The sequence below is a fragment of the Anabrus simplex genome, chromosome 1 (genome assembly GCF_040414725.1).
Source record: "Anabrus simplex isolate iqAnaSimp1 chromosome 1, ASM4041472v1, whole genome shotgun sequence".
Classification (NCBI taxonomy): domain Eukaryota; kingdom Metazoa; phylum Arthropoda; class Insecta; order Orthoptera; family Tettigoniidae; genus Anabrus; species Anabrus simplex.
This window is the reverse complement of record NC_090265.1, coordinates 534,775,850-534,799,717: the sequence shown is the minus strand read 5'-3', so window position 1 is coordinate 534,799,717 and position 23,868 is coordinate 534,775,850. Positions and strand designations below refer to the sequence as shown.

General features: G+C 37.9%; 1 long non-coding RNA gene across 1 annotated transcript in view; it reads left to right on the top strand.

The window, feature by feature from the left end:
• The window catches only part of LOC137499185 (uncharacterized), a 79,805-nt gene that overhangs the window by 8,328 nt on the left and 47,609 nt on the right, over window positions 1–23,868 (top strand). The window contains exon 3 of the long non-coding RNA XR_011018013.1: window positions 19,883–19,938. This is a non-coding gene — a long non-coding RNA (uncharacterized lncRNA). The remainder of the gene's footprint in view (window positions 1–19,882; window positions 19,939–23,868) is intronic.

Here is a 23,868-nt window from a genome sequence, read left to right as displayed (position 1 = left end):
GCCCCCCCCTTGGCTACGCCAGTGGCTTCAATGGTGTCACAGTTGAATGTTGTATTTTGTTGTTTGTAACGCATCTTTTTCAATTTACAAAAGAGTGAACCGTGGTGGCGAAAAGACATATTTGTGAAAGTTCTCTTGAAAGAGTAGTAAATTGAGTTTTACACAATTCAGATGAATTAGTTCTTGAAGCCAGCAAAGTAGAAGATAACATAGAGGACGTTGTATCTTCTGACTCCGAAAATGAACCTGAGGTGGCACATAATTCTATATATTGCACAGCCACCATGACATTCGTGCCAACCATCACAAAATATTGTATTTCTTCTCATTTAGGCACAAAACTAACAGATGAAAATAGTTACTTTGTTATATTGGTTTATTGTTAGTAATGGATGAAAATTATGACACAAGCATAGCAGTTCAAGAATTATGTTCTCTTCTCTGTGGCTTTTAAATAATATGAAATGAATTTCATTGTGGTCTGTATTGATAATTCATCACAATCAAATAGGTTACTGGATATAGTATGTTAATATTATTTATTACATATCAGGACTAGTTTCGACCCTTGTATTGCATCATCTTCATCCTTCAATTATAAATGGTACTATTGGTATGTCTTGAAACATTTATAAAATATGTTATGGTTACACATGAGTCCATTAAAATTGATGTCTCTTTTAAGAAAATCCTAGTCTTAATATAAAACAGCACATTATGAAGTAAATAATATACATCCAAAATAGGGGTTAATATAACACATTAAAATATCTTATATGGTCAATAAATATATTATTGAGCAATGAGTCAAATGCGTTTCCTTGAAATTCCAAGAATTATTATGTTTGATGACAAATGTACAAGAGAAATTCGCTGCCTGATGGACAAATTTGCTCCAGAAATTCAGTGAAACATATCTGAAGTATTTCATTCCTGGTCTTCACACTGCTGTAGATGAAATGTTGTCTTTGTTTTGAGGAAAATGTTCATTCATAGTGTTTATCACAGACAAGCCAGGGAAATACAGCATTCTCATAAGAATATTGATCGATTCCGAGACAAGATACGTTATTAGTACCGGTATGGATGTGTATGCAGTAAAGTCCAACAGACCCCATGATCAGAGTGGACCGGCAAAAGTATTGAAGAGATTGCTGAAGCCCATTCAGAATTTAGGGCGCAGCGCAACGACAGACCGATACTACACATCAGTAGACCTAGCAGAAACATTCTGGCCATGCTTCCACCTTACACTTCTTGGGACACTGAGGTCAAATAGAAGACATATTCCTGAGGACCTGAAGACAGTAGTTGGATGTAGTTTGTATTTTTCAACCATTTTTGCTTTCACCAATCCAGAGTCTTGATGGCTACCAGCTACTCTTGTATCAACTATGGTGAGAGAGAAGCCAAAAAGACTACTTTTGAAGCTCTCAGCACAGCACACAGCGGTTGTTGTGAACAATGATGAAAAAAAGAAAATGGAAATCAGTCTGTATTATAATTCAATGAAGGGTGAAGTGGATACAGTTGATCAAATGGCAAGACATTACTCCACAAAAAAGGAACAAAAAGATGGACCTTGTCTCTGTTGTACACCGTTATTGATATAGCAGCTGTAAATGCATTTTCAGTATATCTTTTGAATGTACCAAACTGGAAAGAAAAGTCTCCAAATCGTAGAATTAAACTAATGTTGTGGTTCAGACAGATGTGCATGGGGACATGTGTAGCAGAGCTGGCTAAAATTTGTAGAGTGAAAGGCAAGGGAGGATAAGGTGGAGCAAGAAGCAGATTGGCTGCTTTCAAGGACAGCTATGGTTGTCTAGATAACGCTTCGCTTTCATGCACATTCAGGCTGTCGCCACTAAATGTCAGGATCAGTTAGTTTAATACAACTGCAATAAGTTTTATCAGACAATGCAAGGATCTAATGTATCTGTACAGCATGTCCTTTTCAATGATAAGTGTCCTATGGTTGGACAAAAGTGCACGCATATACCTTGTTGCCTGTTTGTATAGAAAGACTTATATCAAGACTGACAAAATGCAACATTAATATCAGGCCGAATAAATATAATCATCAGAGTCTCCTCATTAAATAACAAAAATCTGCAGTGGTAGAACAACACCTCTCTTTCCTTTGTCACAACATAAAAGATGAAGAATCACAATGTTGACTGCCACCCACCAATATCCCGTTCATTTTTATGGGAATGCTATTGAAACAACAGAGCATGAAAACTGTTTCAGCAGGATGTACTTTTATGTCTTTCTTTGCAAACTGATCAAATAACATCTGCTAACCTTTTTCAGGAGGATTTTAAAAAGCAGAACACTTGGAATACATTTTGGACACCAGGACATTGTGTGAAAATAAGTTACTGTCCTAAGAAAAATGAAACGATTGGGAAACCTGGTGTAGGTTAAACTTAACTATCAATATCATAATTATTTCCTCTTCTGTAAATTTGTGTCTAGATTCTGGTAATGAAAGAACAAACTTAAAATTTTCATTGATTCAGAGATTATATCAGAATGAAGGAAACTGAAAGCCTAATACACCATTGTTAGTTTAAAATGAAACAGAGCATGGAATGGTACCATCTTTAAATATCCACCAAGAAAGAAAGCAAAGTAAATGCCAGCTGTTGGGAAGGTAATGGGTATGGTCTTTCGGATGCTGAGGGGTGGATTTTGATTGATTTTCTAGAATCTGGGCTAGATGTAAGTGCTAGTCTTGATGTACACACAACCCCTTCGTTGTGCAGTAAACATTCTGGAGGCTTGACCCTTCTCCCCTCGCTTCACATGAGAAGAAATTGAGGTTCTTCCACATCCCTCCTACAGCCTTAATGTGGTACCCTCAGACTTCATCGCATTTGGATGTGGGAAGGATCAAATGTGAGAATGACAATGTTATAGAGAAATATTCAGTGAGAATAGTAGGAAAAGTGTTTGTAGAGAAGTGGGTAATTATGTAGAAAAGGAAAGGATGATCTATATATTCGGTGTACTGTATTTGATGTTTCAGTAGAACAATGTGATAATTAATTGTTATTTTTATTTTTATATGACCTTTGTAGTAGGTGGAAATGGTAATTGCATTGATAGATGTAACAGATCATGCAGTTAGTTCATAGTGGTGATCAGGTTAGGTTGATGGTAAGTCAAAATATTCTTGAGATTAGCAGGATATCTGTAGGTCATGGTAGGGCAGCTTAGAAAGAAATTCTCTCTGGCACTGGATGAAAATTTTTAAATGGGTGGAAGAAAAATACTTGGTAGTAGAAAATTGGACATGAATGGCATGGGGGAAATTTGGCAGTTATATGCCCAGTCAAGTGGCTCATTATAGCAGAGGATTTTATGAGTACAGTGAGGAGGATGAAACTTGGAGTTATAATAGATTTCTTTGCCCTGCATGGTTAGACTTGGGCAAAGTACCTTTGACATGATGAGAATGAAAGCTGTGTAAAGCAGTTATTGCTAATTGTAGGTAGGTCTAAATGAGCTGTATTTTTTGACGGAACTATTACAGAGGGCGAGTTCAATGTCTAGAAAAGTATTGATGCTGAAGGTGTGTTTTGTGAAATTAAATGCTTATGATGGAAGAAGATAAGGTAGCCAAGAAAAGAATGGAAGTTACATCAGGAAGATGACTTATTTATGTATCATGCTGTATGCGTGTATTTGCATTCTTACCCAGGTAAGTCACTATTCCTCTCCATCTTTTCTGTATCTAACATATTTTACTGCCTTTGTTCTGCTTTTCTTTTCATGATTACAACATATTTGTAAATACCATTGTGGAAAATTGTTCTATTATGGCCTAATATATTGGTTTTATCTACTTATTTACGTCTGATACAGGGTATCTGTTGTGGTCTACTTGTGTATTACTGCTGGATGGATTTGATGTAGTATAAGCACGTAAAGATCTGATTTAATTTCTGAAATTAAACATGAAGTTTGTAACCATTTGGATGTTGTTCAAGGCATATTTCCAACATTCTTTTCACTGACGAAGTACTGTGTTATGTTGATCTTTGCATAATGATAATGATTTTCTATAGCTTTGAATATTTAAATGAAACCCACTGTCTTTTGAGCTCATACTTTTATTTATTTTACGTGCACCTCCACAAGTTTACCGAGTGAGTTGGCCATGCGGTTAGGGGCGCACAGCTGTGAGCTTGCATTCGGGAGATAATGGTTTTGAATCTCATTGTTGGCAGCCCTAAAGATGATTTTCTGTGGTTTCTCATTTTCACACCAGGCAAATGCTGGAGCTGTACCTTAATTGAGCCACGGCCGCTTCCTTGCAACTCCTAGCCCTTTCCTATCCCATTGTCGCCATAAGACCTATCTGTGTCGGTGAAACGTAAACATTTTTTACGCAGTACTTGCACTCTGTCTCTGCTTTCTCTGAGTATTCCTAAAAATGTAGGTCGACATATTTTCCATCACAACAGGTTGATAATTTAAAGTTAGTGGATAACGTGTATGGTTACAGCTTCCCGTTCTTTGTTGAGAACCCTTGTTTGTTTTTGGAGTACTACTGCAGGATGAAGTTTTTTTTTTTTTTTTTTTTTTTTTCCAAGGAAGCAGTTCGTTATAGGTCTAGTGAATTTTTCTGACATCTTGCAATGTAAGTGTAAGACACTTAAATTTCTTTATTAAGATGGCATTTTGGTATGATTGAAATTTCTTAGGTTGATACCTACAAAACAGATAAATAAATAGAATATGGTAGATAAACAAGTGAAAGTAAATTGAAATGTATTTTAATTTTACATAATAATGTTCATTTACTTTGCATTCTTTTCATTGTTTTTCTTTCACATGTTGTATGCAATAATCTCTCTATTTCTGTGGCAATGTTTCTACTCAAACCTCCTCATTGAAACTAGCAGCAGATGCGCTAGCAGCATTTTCCACAATAGACACAATAGATACACTAACCATATCTTCAGAAACTGGAAGACCACAGCAACATCCTGATGAAATGGAATTGTGCTGCATATGATATGCAAATTCCAGCTTTCTCATACCAGTTGAAGAATAATTTGTTTAATGTAGCAGCCAAGAAGAGTGTTCCAGTACTATAGATTTCTTTCTATTGGCAACTGTGGGAAATTCAAATACAAATACTGTAGTCACAGTATACTCCCAATTTGAATTGTTCCAATATCTTCCTGGCAACTATACTACCAAAAAAAAAAAAAAGCATAACACTTGGATGTTTTCAAATAATTTGAATTTAATGAACCCAAAATCTCTAGATGTAAAATAAGAGTTTTGTCTCTACATTGGTCAGAATTTGCAAAGAAAGGTATTTCTGTATCAGTCATGTCCACAGTAACAAGGAAAAGCACTTTTTACTTTTCCGTAATTTCTGTCTGTCTGTCTGTATGTATGTATGTGCATGCATCGCGAGAAAACGGCTGAAGAGAATTTAATGAAAATTGGTATGTAAAGTTGGGGATGAGCCACTAAAATCTAGTCTCTAAATCGTTTTATTCACACTGAGTGAAATGGTAGTTTAGGAGAAGGCCAAAAATTTAATTCTCAAATATTTATATTATTAGTGGTCCTATCGATAAATACTACATAACGAGTTATATAGAATTAAATTTCCAATCATTTATGTCTTATACATTTTTACCGTACCGGCTATGATAACACAGATATTCATGAATCTGTATTTTTGTTGCTAAGTCCATATCAACGCTGTGCCACAAGATAATGGGTTAACAGAATGTGATGAAAATTGGTATATAGAGTCGGGGAATAAGAAACTACAGTATAAGCTATAAACAATTTTATTCACCATGATAAAATTGTATATAAGGGGAAGGTGCCTAAAATTTTTTTAAATACGTCATGTTTGTGGGTTACTGTAGTCACATCCTAGGTCGTGAACCATGGGCAACGGCTGAGTGGCCTAGTAAGTGGTCCTGAGAGTCGGGATACCAGTTGCTATGGAATGGGAGTGGGCATCTCGGACATATTCTGAGTCATGGCCCTCCTTGTGCTCAGGCGGCTAGGACTATACAATACACCGGTGGTTCATAACCCGTTAGAGGAGAGAACCTCACTTGGACTATGTGCAAGGAGGGTAGCATCCTGCTTCATGAATTTACCGAGCTCAGAACATTTTAAGCAAGCCTCGGACCTATGAGAGTAACGGAGTCCCACTCCCATTTGACAGGCGAGGGACTCCTAGGAAACAACTTGGTGAACGAAATGGAATTCGATGGGGAGCTATCAGTATTAATGGGGCTTATGGAAGAAAGAAAGTAGAACTGGCTGAGTCAGCTAAGAGGATGCATTTGGATGTGCTAGGAGTAAGTGATATTCGGGTAAGGGGAGATAACGAGGAAGAGATAGGAGATTATAAAGTGTACTTGATGGGTGTTAGAAAGGGAAGGGTAGAGTCTGGGGTAGGGCTCTTTATCAGGAATACCATTGCACGCAACATAGTTTCTGTTAGGCACGTAAATGGGCGAATGATGTGGGTAGATTTGTCAGTTGGAGGAATTAGGACTAGAATGGTGTTCATGTATTCACCATGTGAGGGTGCAGATGAGGATGAAGTTGACAAGTTTTATGAAGCATTGAGTGACATCGTGGTCAGGGTCAACAGCAAGGATAGAATAGTGCTAATGGGCGATTTCAATGCGAGAGTTGGAAATAGAACTGAAGGATACGAAAGGGTGACTGGTAAATGTGGGGAAGATATGGAAGCTAATGGGAATGGGAAGTGTTTGCTGGACTTCTGACAGAGTATGGGTTTAGCTGTTACGAATACATTCTTCACCGCTACACATGGGAGGCTAGGGGTACCAGATCCATAATAGACTATATCTTAACAGACTTCGAATTCAGGAAATCTGTTAGGAATGTAAGAGTTTTCCACAGATTTTTCGATGATACAGACCACTATCTGATCTGTAGTGAACTAAGTATCTCTAGGCCTAGGGTAGGGAAAGTGAAATCTGTCTGCAAACGAATAAGGGTAGAAAATCTCCAGGATGAAGAAATTAGACAGAAGTACATGGATATGATTAGTGAGAAGTTTCAAACAGTAGACAGTAAGCAGGTTCAGGATATAGAAAGAGAATGGGTGGCATACAGGGATGCTGTAGTAGAAACAGCAAGGGAGTGCCTAGGAACAACTGTGTGTAAAGATGGGAAAAGGCAAACATCTTGGTGGAATGATGAAGTGAGAGCAGCTTGTAAACGTAAAAAGAAGGCTTATCAGAAATGGCTCCAAACAAGGGCCGAGCAGACAGGGATTTGTACGTAGATGAAAGAAACAGAGCGAAACAAATAGTTGTTGAATCCAAAAGGAAGTTATGGGAAGATTTTGGTAACAACCTGGAAGGGCTAGGTCAAGCAGCAGGGAAACCTTTCTGGACAGTAATAAAGAATCTTAGGAAGGGAGGGAAAAATGAAATGAACAGTGTTTTGAGTAATTCAGGTGAACTCATAATAGATCCCAGGGAATCACTGGAGAGGTGGAGGGAATATTCTGAACATCTTCTCAATGTAAAAGAAAATCATCCTAGTGGTGTTGCGAACAGCCAAGCTCATGGAGAGGGGGAAAATGATGTTGGTGAAATTATATTTGAGGAAGTGGAATGGATGGTGAATAAACTCCATTGTCATAAAGCAGCAGGAATAGATGAAATTAGACCTGAAATGGTGAAGTATAGTGGGAAGGCAGGGATGAAATGGCTTCATAGGGTAGTCAAATTAGCATGGAGTGTTGGTAAGGTACCCTCAGATTGGACAAAAGCAGTAATTGCACCTATCTATAAGCAAGGGAACAGGAAGAATTGCAACAACCATCGAGGTATCTCATACCAGGCAAAGTATTCATTGGCATCTTGGAAGGGAGGGTGCGATCAGTCGTTGAGAGGAAGTTGGATGAAAACCAGTGTGGTTTCAGACCACAGAGAGGGTGTCAGGATCAGATTTTTAATATGCGCCAGGTAATTGAAAAATGCTACGAGAGGAATAGGCAGTTGTATTTATGTTTTGTAGATCTAGAGAAAGCATATGACAGGGTACCATGGGAAAAGATGTTTGCCATACTGGGGGACTATGGAATTAAATGTAGATTATTAAAATCAATCAAAGGCATTTATGTTGACAATTGGGCTTCAGTGAGAATTGATGGTAGAATGAGTTCTTGGTTCAGGGTACTTACAGGGGTTAGACAAGGCTGTAATCTTTCACCTTTGCTGTTCGTAGTTTATATGGATCATCTGCTGAAAGGTATAAAATGGCAGGGAGGGATTCAGTTAGGTGGAAATGTAGTAAGAAATCTGGCCTATGCTGATGACTTGGTCTTAATGGCAGATTGTGCTGAAAGCCTGCAGTGTAATATCTTGGAACTTGAAAATATGTGCAATGAGTATGGTATGAAAATTAGCCTCTCGAAGACTAAATTGATGTCAGTAGGTAAGAAATTCAACAGAATTGAATGTCAGATTGGTGATACAAAGCTGGAACAGGTCAATAATTTCAAGTATTTAGGTTGTGTGTTCTCCCAGGATGGTAATATTGTAAGTGAGATTGAATCAAGGTGTCGTAAAGCTAATGCAGTGAGCTCACAGTTGCGATCAACAGTATTCTATAAGAAGGAAGTCAGCTCCCTGACGAAACTATCTTTACATCGGTCTGTTTTCAGACCAACTTTGCTTTACAGGAGCGAAAGCTGGGCAGACTCAGGATATCTTATTCATAAGTTAGAAGTAACAGACATGAAAGTAGCAAGAATGATTGCTGGTACAAACAGGTGGGAACAATGGCAGGATGGTACTCGGAATGAGGAGATAAAGGCTAATTTAGGAATGAACTCTATGGATGACGCTGTACGCATAAACCGGCTTCGGTGGTGGGGTCATGTGAGGCAAATGGAGGAGGATAGGTTACCTAGGAGAATAATGGACTCTGCTATGGAGGGTAAGAGAAGTAGAGGTAGACCAAGACGACGATGGTTAGACTCGGTTTCTAACGATTTAAAGATAAGAGGTATAGAACTAAATGGGGTCGCAACACTAGTTGCAAATCGAGGATTGTGGCGACATTTAGTAAATTCACAGAGGCTTGCAGACTGAACACTGAAAGGCATAACAGTCTATAATAATGATGATATATGTATGTATGTATGTATGTATGTATGTATGTATGTATGTATGTATGTATGTATGTATGTATGTAATACCTATGTTATTGGTCCTATCAAAAAGTACTACATAACAAAAATTATAGAGAATACAATTTCTGATCATTTATGTTTTATTTAGTTTTACCGTACTGACTATAAATGATAAGAGTGGTATTTCGGAGTTGGAAGATAACTAAATGTGAAGGCCTACAATATCGAAAGCGCATAACATTGCTCAACAATAACATGACAGTGACCATTGCTTGTGGTGATGTTCTTTGTCTCTTATGCTGCCACTCAGCTGCAACAGATTGGATTACTGCTGTGTACCGAGTATAGCAGTCTGACTGAATATTGGCAGGAAATATCTGAGGAGTTAGGAAACTTTCTTCTTTAGCATGCCATTTCTCTGGTTCATACATTTTCTGATACCGCTGGTATGTAACACACTGGTTCATCATAGTATTGTCCGACTTGTTGGCTGAACGGTCAGCGTACTGGCCTTCAGTTCAGAGGGTCCCGGGTTCGATTCCCGGTCGGGTCGGGGATTTTAACCTTAACTGGTTAATTCCAATGGCACGGGGGCTGGGTGTATGTGTTATCTTCATCATCATTTCATCGTCATCATGACACGCAGGTCGCCTACGGGAGTCAAATAGAAAGGCCTGGACCTGGCGAGCCGAAACCATCCTGGGATATCCCGGCACTAAAAGCCATACGACATTTCATCATAGTATTCCAGTTACTCGATCCCTACTCTGACGTGCTGTTTTGAATGAGGAGTGTGCACACTTAAGGCAGAGGCTCACTTAGTAGTAGTAGTAGTAGTAGTAGTAGTAGTAGTAGTAGTAGTAGTAGTATGACCAGGTTTAGAATTACAGTTTAGGCCTATTCCAAATTATAACACCACAATTCACTAAATAACTTATTTGCCTCCAAGTCACAGAGATTTTTCCACTATCAGTGTAGTGAATTGAGATTTTCCAACTCATTGGGTACTCCTAGGAAACAGATTAGTAAAAGGGCATAGTTTTGGCCTGGGACTCTCCACTATTCGATCTCCCCCCCCCCCCCAGAAAAAACGAAGAGTGTTCACGGATCACGGTTGTCTGCGGCGTGCAACTTTGGACTGTTAGATCGGTAGTGTAGTACTGTTCGTTAATAGTGAGAAAATGTGTGGTTTTTCATTTGATCGAGTATATCATATGAAAGCATTGCTTTTAATCGCGCCATTCCTACTGACGTCATTGTAATGACCTGTGTTCAATTCAGTTGGGAAAACCAATAAAACGGTCTTTCTGAGGATGTAAAAAGGCAGGTGGAGAGTGAATGTCTGCCATTATAATAAAAACTCCCCAACCTGATTGTGACTTATGGTAGACAAGCTGGCCTACCATTACAATGAAAATTCCCTAACCCATTTTTCATATTACGAAAGACGTTGGTGACTTCCCCGTCGCGTTTCTAGGGTAACGTGAAGAGCTATGCAATTTAATACGATCTTGCTCACAATGTGTACACTCCGTAACCTAGAATTCTGGATAAAATATAGAATTCCGTAGCGAACCACTGGTACATCAGCTAGTTAAGTTATAAAATACAATAAATCATCATCTTCCACCACTTTTTCCATCCCCCCCCCCCCCCTTTACAGGGTCATAGATGCAAACTGTATTGCACAAGTGGTCGTGGCTCTGTTTTATGACCAATGTCCTTCCTGACATCAACCCTATGTGGAGGGATGTATTCTGTACCGGTATTACTCGTTTCTGTGGTGGTCGGTAGTGTGGTATGTTTTGTACGTATGAAGAGGAGTCCCCATGTTGGAGGAATTAGCAGGAGTGGTTAAAATGTCCTTCCCAGTCGGGAATCGAAACTGGGATCCTCAATCAAAGACATCAATGTTGACCATTTCAGCCAAGGAGCCGGGCACAAATTATAACATACATGCATCATCATTATAGACTGTTATGCCTTTCAGCATCGTCTTTGTCTCCCTCTACTTCTCTTACCCTACATAACAGAAGATTGAACATAAATGGCATGGGAAAATTTGGCAGTGATGTGTCCAGTCATATAACCCATTATAGGGAAGGATTTTGTGAGAGTATACAGTTAGTTACAATCTTTTTATTTAGCATTGAACCCAGAGTTTTGAGTATATTCACACTTTTAAATTTTCTATTGTAGGCCTACGCTAGCACTCATGCCCTGAAAAACTGTTTGTGGAATACTCTCTTAGCTCTTCCAGCAGAATAGTGAATTTAGAATTTACAGCACATGAAGCTGTATGAAACTTACCACTTAGTGCTGTATAAAACTCATCTACAGTTTATAAAAGATTATCTCAGTGATGAATCAGATTGCAGGTATGTTCTGTGGACATAATTGAGATTACAGTATTATGTTGAAATTTCTTCTCTTATTACTGCATCACGTCATGAATGAATAAATGACTGCATGTCAGTGCTGAAAGAAAATGATTTAAATGCTGATGAAATGCAAATGCTAGTTGAAATAATCACAGTTCTAACAGGACAAGATAACCATTCATAAGCTGAAATAGGATCAGCCATTCCAACATACAGTCAAGGATTGTTTGGACATGTTAATGTAGGGTTATTCAAATTATAGGAGGAAATAAAAATTCGTTAAATAATTATCAATTTATTATTTATTTAGCATATGATGTTACAGTTGACAATCGACTATGTACAAGTTCTTAACCCGCGAGTGGTCACTATATGAGATTTTCTCTCACATTATTTTTTATTGTGATATTACTTCACAGTGATGAAAGGGAGGTGACTGTTCCCTCTTCTAGCTGAGTTTATAACTGTTGTGAGTAGAGCGATTCACATTTGAAGGGTAAGCACCCCCTCTCCTAGTCAGAACAAAGGTTCCTATGTTTCTGTGCGCGCTGAGAGTTTCTCTCATCGCGCGACTAATGACGGTGTTATTTTGAAGTGGAGCGGGAAACTTACTCCTGTTGTACACGTTAGTATTTGTATTATGAGCACTTCTTGTTTTTGAAAATGTTATTGTGTTCAGAAACCTTGCTTTGTGCGTAAATATTACTAGATATAATGCATGTGCGAGATTTTATTTTTTACATCTTCAGGACGGAAGTTATTTTTATGTACATTGGATGTTAGTTTAAGTAGTAATTTGTGTCTTTAATAAACAGCTAATCATGTCCGGCTCCATGGCTAAATGGTTAGCATGCTGGCCTCTGGTCACAGAAGTCCTGGGTTTGATTCCTGGCGGGCTCGGAAATTTTAACCTTAATCGGTTAATTTTGCTGACATGGGGGCTGGGTGTATGTGTCGTCTTCATCATCATTTCATCCTCATCATGACACGCAGGTCACCTACAGGTGTCAGATCAAAAGACCTGCATCTGGCGAGCCGAACTTGTCCTCGGACACTCCCGGCGCTAAAAGCCATATGCTATCTCTCTCTCTCTCACAGCTAATAATTTCATTTTTATCTAAAATATACAAGGTAGAACTTGCATTTCATTTCAGTAGTAAATTTCAGCCTTACGCCCCACAAAACTGTGAAAAATGTCATATTTATTTTAATGTGAGAGAAAGTCTCACACACGACCACTCGCGTTACATTTCGGCTAGTGACCACTCGCGGGTTAACAGGCACAAAAAAATTGACTCTATATACATGAGAGGTCACTCGATGAATGTCCTCGATGGAAGCAGCAAAAGCTCACAGAGGTTAGGCCTTCAGAATGTGCAAGATGGTTTGCACTTCAGCACCACAGTCACAAGCTGGAGAGTCTTTCCAGCCCCACTGATACAGAGCAGAAGCACTTCTTCCGACTCCGCAGCGTATCCTGTTGAGGGTGGTCTGGGTGGAGTGAGGAAGGTTGAACCCAGGCAACTTTGTAGATGGATCCCTGATGTTGACAATGCCATGAGGGTGTGATTGAGACCATTCTTCAATATTCCATCAGGCTTGAAATGTGAATTAACTAATTCCTTTGCCGTCTACCAGGCAGGTTTCCGTGATTTGAGTCTCATTACGGCTGATGTAATGGGAGGTAACTGTACTTTGCTATCCTGGTCCACAGTCTAACAAGGGCTCTTTGCTATCTGATGTGAGGAGGCTGAATGTTGCTCAGTAATGGTAACCATTGAATAGGAGTAGAGTGCAATGTACCAGATATAATTCTCATTGTGTAGTGCAGTTGGACATCAACCAGACTAGTGTGGGAGCTATTGAGCCATACAGAGGAGCAATATTCAGCTCGTGAATGTACTATTGCTAGAGCAGTTGTTCGTAGTGTACATGCATCTGCTCCCCACGAAGTACCAGCTAGGCTACCCAGCAAGTTGTTACGGCTTTTAAGCTTAGCAACTAGTTTCTCAAGATGGCGTCGATAGGTTAAGGACCTGTCTAAAGTTACACCAAGATATTTTTGGTTGGTATTACACTGCAGTGTGTAGTTTATGAACCTGATTGTAGGTTGATAGTTTACCAGCCTGTTATTTAGGTTGAACGTAGCTACCTCTGTCTTTAGTGGACTAGGTTTTCAGGTGCCATTTTCTGAAATAATCACCCATCTTGTCAAGGTCTTGCGATAGAATGTCTTCTGCGTCATTGAAGTCTGTTGTTTGTATGGTGAGGTTGATATCGTCTGCATAGATGAACTTGCGAGATACGGTTTCTGGGAGATCGTGGATGTATAAGTTGAAGAGAATGGGAGACAAGACTTATCCCTGTGGCAAGCCATTATTAAGTTTATGGAATCTGCTATGGACATGTTCTGTATGAATTTGAAAAAATCTGTTACTGAGCATATTTTTTATCAGGGTGAAAATTTTAAGACATGGTACAGTATAGCTCTGATGAGTTTCAGGAGAAGGTCTTCTTTCCAAACGGTGTCATAAGCAGCCGTAAGATCAAGGAACACAGATAGATTTTTCATTATCCTCTCGAATCCTGCTTCAAGGAAGGAAGTCAAAGCGAGAACCTGATCACCGCAGTCTTGACCATGCCGGAAACCAGCTTGCTCAAGTGGAATAAGGTGTTCAATTGCAGGAGATATTCTATTGAGGATCAATCTTTCTAGAAGCTTATATGTAACACTTAGTAGAGCTATGGGCTTAGAGTTTTGAGGTGATTTGGGATCCTTGCCTGGTTTCAAGATAGCAATAATTTTACCGGGCGATTTGGCAGTGCGGTTAGATCCGTGCAGCTGTGAGCTTGCATCTGGGAGATAGTGGGTTTGAATCCCACTGTCAGCAGCCCTGAAGATGGTTTTCCGTGGTTTCCCATTTTCACACCAGGCAAATGCTGGGGTTGTACCTTAATTAAGGCCACAGCCGTTTCCTTCCAATTCCTAGCCGTCTCCTATCCCATTGTTGCCATAAGACCTACCTGTGTTGGTGCGACGTAAAGCCACTAGAAAAAAAATTAACATAACAAAATAAACATCGAAAGCTATTTCTTCATTTCTTCAAGCACCTAATCTCATTTGCTAAGTCCCACATACTCAGTCGTGTGGTTAGTGAACTGGAATCAATAGTAACTCATTTATTTTTATTAATGACTCATGACTTTTATGCAGATATTAAGGTAATTCTACAGGAATAGTATTAGTGTGTATAGCATAACTAAAACTTTGTCTTGGATTTTGCATCAAATTCATGAAGCATTATGTCCTCCTCTAAATCCTTCTTTGATCTGTTGATAGTTTGTTGATTAATAAAAATGAAATACAAATATTTCATTTTCATTCTTTACATCTAATGATATTATCATTAATCTGGGTTATGATTGTCATTAGGTACCCTAGAACTTGAAAAGTTATGCCAATTGAAAGACTCCCTAGCCCTCGGAACCTAATAATGTGGGGTCGGAGGAGAACAAAAGTTGACCAAGGGAGGTCGGATTTGATAAATGAAAGTGAGGAGCCTGGCATGAGTAAGTTGAAGCAGTGCCAGGACTCAGGTAATGGCCTCGTGATCACCAACCCATACTACCAAGTTAAGAGCCTTTTGAGGCCACTTACAGTCGTCTCTTATGACGGACAGGGGATACTGTAGATGTTATTCTACCAGCCTCACCCACAGGACGTCTCACTTCACTGAAAAACGGGAGATAATATGATCCGCCTTGTCAATACTATGCAGAAAAATATGTTTAATGTATACATTGTTCATACATGTTTGGAGAAAACACAATTCCCTTCAGTGAAAAAGTATTTATCAAAATCACGATGATGTGATAATGACAAATTAAGTAGATGTTCAACTATTACTTTAAAAAAAATTGAAATACAGCTATTACATCTTCAAAGATCTTAAGCTAAACATTTTTTCTTCAGTATGTTGTTGTTGTTAGTAGTTACAATAAGGCTTGTTGTTGACCCAATGTTCTTCTAGGACTTTGAATGTAGATTAGCTGTGGTTAGCAATGTATTGCAGGTAACGGGAAAGTAATAGGGTTGTAACCTCTTAACACTTATTGGAAGAGTGTTTGAAATGAAACTTTGACAGGAAGAAAGCTCGTAGATTTGTTGTTATTTATGATTTTTTTTAAAAAAGATATGAGTTTGCCAATTAAAACAAGTTTTCTTCTGCTGAAATTTCATTTAAATTTGAGTCACTATTACGTTTTTGTGACAAGTAGATAAACATTTTCTCCAAGATATTCCTGTAATTCCCTTTCTGAATTATGTACAGTAATTTCATGTCTTTTCTATATTCCTGAAATTATGATTGTTATTATGCATATGTTTGCACATAGTCTAATATCTTCACAGACCTAGAAGAACATTGGGTCAACAAGTGTTATTTTAATTAACAACATACTGAAAAACAGATGTATAATATTATGTGAGTGAAACCTTTTACTAGATTAAGATCTTTGAAGATGTAATAGCTATATTTAAATTATTTGTTTTAAGTAATAGTTGAACATCTACTTAATTTGTCATAATCAAGGTATTGTGATTCCGGTAAACAGTCAGTGAAGAAGAGATGTTTCAAAACATGTATGAATGTCAGTATGTATAATACAAGTTTTTTGTGTATATTATCGACAAGGTGGATCATATTATCTCCTGTTTTTCAGTGTAGTGTGATTGTCACGGGTTTGTTATTTAAATAGTAAGGACTGTTGTGGCTTGATTGATGCCTAGAGGAAATAATAGTATACCTAGGTACAGAAATCTATACTAATAAAGAGAGAGTGCAAATTTTGTGAGTTTGTTTATATCTGGAGTGTAATCTTAAAAACTACTGGACCGATTCTAAAAATTCTTTCACTAATAGAAAGATACATTATCCCTGAGTGCTATAGGCTATATTTTATTTTCAAAACAATTCAAGGGGGGGAATATAAAAATAATAGGCTAATATACAGTAGACGAAATGTCAAATTTATCGTACAAGGATGAGACAAAGCTCATTTTAAGCCCCTTGACGCAAAGAACACAACTGGGTAAGCCCTATGGGCCCGAAAACCATGTTTTAAGGCCCTAAAACCGACTGTTATGGAGATATTGGCACCACACTACCCCTGCTCTAGGAATCGGATAAAGAAATGTACTGCCGTAACCATGGCAACGTCAGCTCCAGGATTCTACAGCAGCAAGATTATGCATGTACGTTTGCGCATAGCTGCCAACCAAAATTGGTACACACAATCCCTGAAGGACATTGGCTGTATTTTATTTTCAAAATAATTCGAGAAGGAGGGCCAGGGCGGCGGGGGTGGGGGGGAGATATAGAATAATAAGCTAATAAAGGCGAAATATCAAATTTGTCGTACAAGGACGAGACAAAGCTCATTTTAAGCCCCTTGTTGCAAAAAACACAACTCGGTAAGCCCTACGGCTCAGAAAACCATGTTTCAAGGCCCTGAAACCAACCGTTGTGGAGATATTGGCACCACACTACCTCTGCTCTAGGAATCAGATTGAGAAATGAACTGCTGTAACCATGGCAATGTCAGCTCCAGGATTTTACAGCAGCGAGATTATGCTTGTACGTGGGCATAGCTGCCAACCAAAATTGGTACATATAATCCCTGAGCATATCTACAGCAGTCTATATCTCAAAAACTTAACATGTTACAGACGTGAAGTGATATTTATATTCTCTTTTAAAAATAAAGAAACATGTATTATTTCATTTTCGGAAAGAACACTTAAGGGAAGGGGGTAAAAAGGACTGAAAAGTGGGTTGGTGTGAATTTGTAAGATGAGCATATTTACAGTATATCTCAAAAACTTAACATTTTACAGATGTGAAAATTGGTATTTTTAATATTTTACAAATAAAAAACAGGTATTGTTTGTTTTTGGAAAAACCACTTAACGTGGGGGTAAAAGGGACTGAAAAGGGGGTTGAATTATTTTTATTGGGATACTGATATCTCAAAAACTGAAGATGTTACATACGTAAGAATTGGTTCTGTATTTGGAGTCTCCTTTAAAAATAAGAAAACACGCATTTGGGGGGGGGGGGAGGGGGTGAGGAATAGGAGTTGAATTCTTTTCATGAGGATACAAATATCTCAAAAACTGAAGATGTTACAGTCGTGAAAACTGGTATTTGAAATCTCCTTTAAAAATAAACACATATTTTTTATTTTCAGAAAACCACTTAAGGGGCTGAAAAGAATGCAGGTGAATTTTTAAAATGAGTACCGGAATATCTACCGTGTATGTCAAAAACTCAACATATTACAGACTTGAAACTTGGTACGTGGAAAGTCCTTTAAAAATAAAGAAACATGTCTTTTTTTGTTTTTAGAAAATCCACTGAGGTGGGGGTGGAGGAAGGGCTGATAAAGGCGTTGAATCTATTTAACCGGGCAAGTTGGCCATGCGGTTAAGAGCGCGCAGCTGTGAGCTCGCATCTGGGAGATAGTGGGTTCGAACCCCACTGTTGGGAGCCCTGAAGATGGTTTTCCGTGGTTTCCCATTTTCACACCAGGCAAATGCTGGGGCTGTACCTCAATTAAGGCCACGGATGCTTCCTTCCCATTCCTAGGCCTTTCCTATCCCATCATCTTTATAAGACCTATCTGCGTCAGTGCGACGTAAAGCAGCTAGCAAAAACAAAAAAAAATCTCTTTACGGGGATTTTTATACGAGTATCTCAAAACCTGAAGATGTTACAGATTTGGAAATGGATATCTGGAATTATCTTTAAAAATAAAGAAACTTTTTTTTTTTTACTTGAGAGAAGACTTTACTCACATGTACAGTTCTATTTTGCATGGTCATCTTAGCCCTAAAAGGCAATACCACAAACGTTTACAAAGAGTTTCTGGGGTAAATGAAACTCGGTTTTTTGGTGAGTTTTTATACTTTAGGGATTTTCAGATAATGTCTTAGTACAATGCTGAGGAACGATTACTTTTATCAAATTACGAAATCCATGCGAGAGAAGCCGCGGGTAACTGCTAGTGTGGTATAAAATTACCTGAGAGCAGAAAAGGCTATAGACTGATAATATAGGATATAGAAGTAGAATAGTCTCTGGAATGGAAATGATATAAGGTCAGAACGGGAAATATTACTGACTCAGTTCATGCTTCATATCTGATTCTTTACCAGGGTTTAGGTTAGCAACAGGATAAAGCACAAGAGGGACACTAATTCTTAATTCCTGACATAATCATTACAATTTTCTCAATAACTTCTTCATCTGAGTTGACCAGGTCACAAAGGTTTACACTTGATTCTACTTCTTCATATTAAGAGACTTAGGACAATTAGAAACATTTCATTATTATGTCACTAAGCTTTAGGACTCATATGGTTCAGAGGTTCACTCAGCCTACACCAAAAATGAGTACCAGGTTAATTCCTGAGGGCAAAGGCAACCAGGTGTAGAGTTAACCACTCTACCCCACCAAGTGCCAGGATTACGTATAATGAAGGCCTTTAACTTCCACCCCTCCAAGGGCCTTCATGGCCTGTGTGGGGATAACTTGCTTTGCTTTCTTTGCTTTGCTATGGTTTTAAGCTTTAGGGCTTGTTTCTTGTTTATTTGCTTAGTACGGTATTTTATTGTAAATGAACAAGCTATAAGACATGTACCGGTAATATTGAAAATTGGTAAGAGCTAGTGGGTAAATGGACTATCTTAGGGGTGCAGTGTAATGACTGTAAGTTGATATAGCTTAATATTTCTTCCAGGTTGTTAATGTTTCCTACATTTTACTTCTTTTTGTGCACAACTAATTTTCTCAGGGGATAGAAAATAATTTTCGAAAAATGTGACTGGATCAAAATGGTATATCATTACATAATTCTTCTCCCAAACTTGTGATTATTTTGGTGAATTTTTTTTTTAGATCATAAGTAAGATTAAATACTTGTACAGTATTAATTTATTTAATTATCACATTCTAAGGCGACAATACTTTGTTTATTTTTTCTGTTTAAGAAAGATAAATTGAGTCTTTGACAGTTTGAATTTTAAATATTGAATTCAGAGCACACTGTCAAACATGAAATTTAGTGTTATTTAAAATATGATATTCAGACTCATGTATTTAAACATTAATAACTTAACAAGATACTTACATGTAATGTTTTCTTCTGAATGTTCTTGACACACTGTCATTAATGATTTAATTTGTAGTACCTTTCTTAGTTTAAAAAAAAGAAAAGTTTGTATTTCTTTGTGTCAATTCTCTGATATAGTTGTATTCTCTTCCACAGCCACCTTAAAGAGAGCTAGCTAAAGGTGTTGGACCTGGCCTAGGCGAAGCAGGCAGGTTTGTACACTTCTCTCCTTGCTCTCTCTCTCTTTGCATGTAGCTCCAACTGTGCAGCCATCGACGAAATTCTCGCCTTCGCTACAAACATGCTATAAAGAGAGTTGATGGACAGGAGGTACCGGTACAGTTTTTTTTTTGTTACATAATTTCTTGTTTCCTTTTGTGTGTATCACGTTGTGAAGCTAGATATTCTTCCCTAAACACTTCAACCAACACACATCCCTGTACCAAGCACGTGTGCTCAGAACATACTCACTGCCCAGGGATACAGTGATCATTGTGTTCACTTGAAGGCTTTAATCTAATTTATGTTGTGCATGTATCTTGGTGAGATGCTATCGTGAAATATAATTTTCAGATTGAAAGGCTCATTTCATACATTAGTTGTATTGTTGTGGTTGATCCTCGGGCCTTATATTTTGGCCTTGATGTTCAATTTGATATTCCGTCTGGTTTTATTGCTTCATATTATTAATTCTGTACTTTGTTTTGTTTCTCTTATTCTGTTCCATTTACTTCCATACTTTTTGACTTCTCTGCATATCTGCTGTCTTTCATAATATATTTCTATTTGTTATTCTTTCATAGATCTTATTTTTTCATAAAATGCTTCTTTCCTGCTTGAATATCTGCTTTTCATTATCAGTATCTTAGTCTTCTATTTTGTCAGTTATGTGTGATTAATGAAGGTAGTTAGTTAGAGTGCAAACAACTGTGACCTCTGGGGCCAAACTGACTTCTTGGTCTGAATATCCCAAAAATGTTAGTGTTTGTTGATGGATTGATGCTGGTAATGGCACATTGAAAATATTAAAAATCTAAATTAAATATTATAAATAAAAATTGTATAGTTTATTCTAGAAATATTAACCCTCTTTCCTCAAATAAGCAGCATATCATACATACAGTAAAACTCTTAGAAGTTCCCACATAATAAGTTTTCCCGCCTAAGATCTGCGAAAATCTCGGTCGCATTAAGATATGCGTATATTTTTCCCATTTAAAGTGTTCCGGTATAAAAAGTTTTTCAGATTAAACAGTTCAGATTAGCAGTATTGCTCAGACAGTGTCAAACCTGGAGATAAGGAAAGAGCAGCAACAAATTAGCAATCAATAAAACCTTCAGAACTCTTATTATTTGTGGGTACATTATGTACCGAAACTACAAGTATCAAATAACAAGTCTAATACTGATTAATATGATTACCCCATTGAGGATCATTCCTTATAATAACACCTAGGTACTTACAGTGATCCCCATGAGGTATTATCACCCCATCAACACAGTAATTAAAACTGAGAGGCACCGGGCGAGTTGGCCGTGCGCGTGGAGGCGCGCGGCAGTGAGCTTGCATCCGGGAGATAGTAGGTTCGAATCCCACTATCGGCAGCCCTGAAAATGGTTTTCCGTGGTTTCCCATTTTCACACCAGGCAAATGCTGGGGCTGTACCTTAATTAAGGCCACGGCCGCTTCCTTCCAACTCCTAGTCCTTTCCTATCCCATCGTCGCCATAAGACCTATCTGTGTCGGTGCGACGTAAAGCCTCTAGCAAAAAAAAAAAAAAAAAAAAAAAAGCAAAACTGAGAGGACTTTTCCTCTTGGTGAAACTTACAACCTGACTCATCATCCCGTTTAGCATCATACCATTGTCCACTGTTCATCTCACAACATTGTCTAGGTCGCCTTGCAGTCGCTCTCAATCCTGCAACTCATGTACTACTTGTATTTGGCTGTACTCTGTACTCTATACAGTATAACAACACCCTGAAATAGTCTTATCTGTGATTCCAGTTCTTTACTCATATCATTTTATTGTTCTTCGCTGCGATTTTATTTTACGTAAATAAATATCACACGAGAACACGTTCACTTCCTTATATAAATTACTTTATTTACATTGTACGACGTACGTCACAACACACAATTATACACAGTCGCATATGACACTATATACAACACTCAATAACGGAGTACCCTGAAGTCGATTCTGACCAGTACAGATATCGACAACATTGACTCGCGCACTATAACGTGCACTCTCTTGAGTTTACCGACTCCACCTCGGAGCCGAACAGTTACTCGCAGTCCATCACTTGCCTGAGTCCTACGAACTGAGAACTAAACTCACTGACTGACAGCTCGATATATATACTATTCGATCAACTATCTAGAATGATCGACTTCTGGAAGAGTTCTTACAACATTCTAATGGAACACACTCGAAACATCGATCGACCAGCTAGTCGAATGGGTACTCAAACATTCATCGACTATTTACTAATCCATATGGAAACATCTACAACATTCGTAATGTCTCTACATCTATCTGGATAATAAAACCTTACAGTAAGCTTCCAGAACCCTTCATATATACCAAATTATAGTACAATAAGTCTAACATACGAACATTATGGAATTTTCTACCACTTTCGACTGTCTAGATTTTGAAGTTAAACTTATACACAATAAGTATTTGAGGTTATACAATTTTATACTACATATTTACAGGGAAACCATATACTAGTCATGTTTAACACTTAATAAAAGATAATTTAGCATTAAATAAACTATAATTAAAATATATTAAACATACTAATTGCAGGTTTTACACCAATTATGATGTCGTACCTACGACAATTTATATGTATAAGAAAACATAAAAGTCTAATAATACTGTTCTGAACAACATTGTACCAAATATATATATTCTTAACATATTTTATTAATCTCGATTAACCTCGGTTTGCATCTATTGCACAGCATATATTTATTTCAGTCTATTCCTTACAATGAATGTCACAATGAGAAGAATAGTTCACTCCAGAGTGTATATATCTGTGTCCTTGCGCTGTTGATACCAGTGCATTCAGTGGTTTGAAAAATACACTACAGTGTCCCTCACTTAGACTCATGTTACACACTGAATTTTAAACAAACACTTTGAAGCTGTGAACATATCAGATTAGGAATATCAACTAATTAAATAAGAGGAAGCACAGATAAACTATGCAATTGGAAAAACAAACTTCACTTCTCACAGAACAGTCAAGAAGGAAAAAATAATTAGATATCTGAGTTGGTTCACAGAACAAAATTACAAAACTGCACGGGCAATTGAGAGTGTCTTGATGATCTGCGGACACGTACATTTGCTGAAACATCAGAATTGTGTCGTGGTGTCACTGCCATATCAGGAGTTGGTGGACTTTCTACAGAAACAGCTGGGTCTTTGCGTGTTGGTACTGTCGAATCAGGATTAATCAAGACATGGCAATTTGAAGCTCTAGGCGTGTTGTATGACTGGGCTGGTTCATATGTAACTGATTTAGGTTGAAACAGTGTCCCACGCAGTTGGTCAATATGGCATTTCAGTTTTCTTCGTGATTCATCCAAAATAACTAGGTATTATTGCTGACCATTCTTCTTTACAGCTTTGCCAAATTTTCAAATGTACTTGTTATTGCAGAAGAAGCATACCTGGACTCTCTCTCGCACTTGAAATGATCATCTACGTTCGGCTATGGATAATGAAGGTTGAGGTCGAATAGGGAGGAAAGCATCAAGGTGAATCCTCGTTTTAGAGTTCAGGTTCAGCTCTGCTGGTGACTTTCCACATGCAAGGGGTGTAGCACAGTAGTTAAACATAATATTTTGTATTTTCTCTTGAATTGGGACATTTATTATCTGAGGCAGCATGGAGACGATTCTTCAATATTTGAATATGTCGCTCTGCTAAGCTGTTAGTGGCTGGGTGACCAGGTGCAATGAATTTTTGGAAAATTCCATTTGTTGAACAATAGGTGCAAAATTCATTGCTTTGAAAAATGGATTCATTATCTGAGACAATGCTTGCTGGGAATCCATGAAAGGCAAATGTACGGTTTAGCAAGAAAATTGTGGAGGTATTCATTGGTGTATTTCATAA